We start from the raw sequence: 3,965 nt of genomic DNA, 5'->3' as shown, positions 1-3,965 counted from the left end.
CCGCTTGAGAGTGTGGCGGCGCTCCCGCCGAGGGTTCGGATCCCATGTGGAGACTGGTTCCTGCTCGCTGGCAGAGCACGGTGCGGGCGCAACACCGAGGGTTGCGATCCCGTTACCGGTCAGTAAAAAAGACAAAAAGGAAAAAAAAATGCACATACTAGCATGTCTGTGTTTTACAAAGATGGGCTCATACTATTCAATCTGTTCTACAATTCATTTTTAAATTTAGCTGTATCATAAGAATATTTTTCTGAATCAGTTCATGTAGATCTACATTCTTTTAAAAAGAAATTTCACATTTCACAGTTTCTAAATGTAGAATTTCTACATTTCACAGTTTCTAGCACATGATTTCATCATGCATTATTTATCCATTCTCTTCTTGATGGAAATTTAGATTAGTTGTATTTTTTTCACTATACTAATACAATATTTCTAGAAATGTTCACATGCATATCTTTGCCTTCTTGGGAAAATAGTTCTATTGGAAAAAACCCAGTAGTGGAATTGTTAGATGAAAAGATGTGCACATTTAAAATTTTGATGGCATACTTTGCTTTTATAACTTCCTGTGAGTTTGGAAACATGGTCTGTGTGAGCCCTGCAGTGCTCCTACCCAGAGAGAAAGGATGAGCTACTTACCCTCGTGCTCTTCCATTTCAACAACCCCGTGGTGCACTCAGGAGAGTGCGGCGCTGGGAGCGCAGCGACGCTCCTGCCGCGGGTTTGGATCCTATATAGGAATGGCTGGTGCGCTCACTGGCTGAGTGCGGTGCTGGCGACACCAAGCCAAGGGTTGCGATCCCCGTACTGGTCACGAAAAAGACAAAAAAAAAAAAAAAATAGAAAAATGATTTTGAAGGTGGGTTTATGAGATGGTCATGGGCTGGAGCTGAAGAAAGTTCTTTTACCTGGGAAGTTCATTCTCTCTGACCAAATAGAGAGCTTTATGGGGTGGATACATACAGAGGGATGAAGAAGGAAGGAGATGCCCACTGAGGCCTCAAAATGAACAAACAGGAAGATGAGCAAAAGGACAAATATTTCCCATAAGGTAAGTCAGCCAGGTGTTTTGATAGTGTGTCAATATCAGGGTTGGGAAATAGAAAAAGTAGCCTCCATTTGTGGGACAAAACAGTTATGAAGTGAGCCACATGCCCTTAGCATCCTTTTCCTACCCACCCCTGACCCCCAGCCCAAGATTGTAAACTGTTATGTCTGTAAGGATAAACATTTCTGCAAAATCATCGCAAAATTCAATGATGGAGTCTTCCTTACTGCAGCAAAGATGAAGGGGGAGAGCAGGAAGGGTTGGAATCAAGATGGCTTTGTGGCTCTGGCAGGGATTTTCAGGGTGATTTAGTGTGGATTGATTTGCAGTTTATTCTGCAGCCACTGTTTGTAATGTGCTTTGCCAGCTCATGTACCCTGAACCTTAATTGTTCTAAATTAAACGTTAGGGACCAGACAGCACACATTTCAATCAGAACGACAAAATATTGCACCAAATCCCATAGGGACACATCAGCCCTTGCTAGGATGGGCTTGTACTCTAGGGAAGAGGGAGAAGGCGTGCTCAGGAAGGCATGTGAGTGGAACTGAATAGGCTCCGTTCTGTTTGTACATAAGGTAAAACCCAAGCGTGCTACCCCAACTTGTGTTTGTGTATTTGAATAGTCAAAAACAATGCTGTTGTTTGCAATATGGTGTTTACCTAAATATTACAGAAATGTAACCCAAAACTGAATTGCTTTGTATTTTGTCCATGAGCATTGATTTAAAAAATGAGTTGAAATGATACCTGAGTTGGGGAATGTTCTGATTAGCCTGGAAGAGCTGCAAGGAATTTTCAGGGCTTATGCAAATGCACAGAAGGTCAGTTTCTTCTGGCAAGAGGCTGCTCATTTTTCTCTTATTATTCATGGTCAATATGTGCTCTTCTAAGTCAATGTGGGGCCTAGAAAATGACCTGGAGTCTCTGAACAAGCAGCTTAGGCTGTGGCATTTCTTCTTGACTGAAAGAGGATAACATAATTTTTCCCCTCATCCTCTTCTCAAAATATGAAAATAATCATAACTGTTAAGATAGATAAACATCACATTCTACCTACCTAAAACAATTCATTTTTTTACATTAAAAATATAAGAAAATAAAGGTAATACAGCACATGTGCATGCGCGTGCACACACACGCACATACCCCTTCAAATAATATCAAAAAGTGTAAATGAACAGCAAAATCTAATTCTACTCCTCCCATATCCTGAAAACCTAAAGATAACCACTGTTAATTTTCTAGTGTCTTCTTCCAGCATGTATATATTTTATATAAATGGAATCATACTTATGCATACTGACTTGTTTCTTGCTTTTTAGATTTTACATCATATTTTTCCAACTTAATACATCTGTAAGCCCCATTCCAGGAGTAACTCTAACTTATTCTTTTTATTAGCTATATAACATTCATTCAACGGATGCCTGATAATTTATATGGTTCTCTACTGATGAACATTATTGATGAAGTTTTTATGGCTTTATCACTGGAATTGTTTTACAGTTTTATAAATATATTTATTCACAGGATAAATTCTAGTGGTATTGATGGGTCAAAATATGCTCGCAAGAGGAGGGAATACTTCCACACTCATTTTATTTAAAATGGCCAGCATCACCCTGATATCAAAGTCATTGTGGCAAAGGCTATCACTGTCTACTTGTTCCACCCCGGTGTCTGAAGCAATATCAGGGAATTTTGTTGATGCTTAGCTGCCTGTTGCTGCCTGGATCCTGGGGGCTGGCAGCAGCTGGGGCCTCTCTCCAGGATGGGGACTCACCTGGCAGTGGCCTGGGGTCCCACGTGTGGATTGTGCTGGGACTTGTGGCTCTGCTGCCTTGGGTCTGGGGGTTGGCGGTGGCTGGGGCCTCTCTCCCTGATATCAAAGTCAGACAAGGACTCTGCCAGAAAAGAAAATTACAGGCCAATATCCCTCATGAACACAGATTCAAAAATCAACAAAATACTACCACGCCAAATTCAACAGCACATTAAAAGGATCATACACCATGATCAAGTGGGATTTATCTCTGGCAGCAAGAATGGTTCAACACACACAAATCAATGAATGTAATACACCACATTAACAGAATACAGGGTAAAAATCACATGATCATCTCCATAGATGCAGAAAAAGCATTTGACAAAATTCATCATCTTTTCATGATTAAAAGCTCTCAACAAAAAAGGCTTGAACATAAAACCTGTAACTGTAAAACTACTAGAGGAAAACATAGGGAAAAACTCATTGGCATTGGTCTTGGCAATAGTTTTTTGGATATGACATCCAAAGCACAGGCAATAACAGCAAAAATAGACAAGTGGAACTATTTCAAAGTAAAAAAGCTTCTGCACAACAAAGGAAACAATCAACAAATTGAAAAGGCAACCTGCAAAATGAGAGAAAATATTTGCAAACTACATAATTGATAAAGAGTTAATTCCCAAAATATATAAGGAGCTCATACAAGTCAATAGCAAAAGAATAATCCAATTCAAAAATGGACAAAGGAGCTGAATAGACATGTCACCAAAGAAGACATACAAATGGCCAACAGGCATATGAAAAGGTGCTCATCATTACTAATCATCAGGAAAATGGAAAACAAAACCAAAATGAGATATCACTTCATACCTGTTAGGATGGCTAATAAAAAAACCAAAAAATAAAAAATGTTAGTTATGATGTGGAGAAAAGGGAACCCTGTACACTGTTGGTGGAAGTGTAAATTAGTACAACCATTATGGAAAACAGTATAGCTCTTCCTCAAAAATTTAATGTAAAACTACCATATGACCCAGAAATCCCACTTCTGGGTACTTATCCAAAGGAATTGAAATCAGGATCTCAAAAAGATACCTGCACTTTTATGCTCATTGCAGCATTATTTGCAATTGCCAAGATATT

General features: G+C 39.3%; 1 pseudogene across 1 annotated transcript in view; it reads left to right on the top strand.

The window, feature by feature from the left end:
- Positions 1-3,965, top strand: part of LOC103590671 — a 9,119-nt pseudogene that overhangs the window by 1,401 nt on the left and 3,753 nt on the right. The gene's annotated exons all lie outside the window — the stretch shown is intronic.

The sequence above is a fragment of the Galeopterus variegatus genome, unplaced genomic scaffold (genome assembly GCF_000696425.1).
Source record: "Galeopterus variegatus unplaced genomic scaffold, G_variegatus-3.0.2 Scaffold854, whole genome shotgun sequence".
Lineage (NCBI taxonomy): Eukaryota > Metazoa > Chordata > Mammalia > Dermoptera > Cynocephalidae > Galeopterus > Galeopterus variegatus.
The sequence above is the reverse complement of the archived record's forward strand: the minus strand, read 5'-3'. Positions and strand labels throughout refer to the sequence as shown.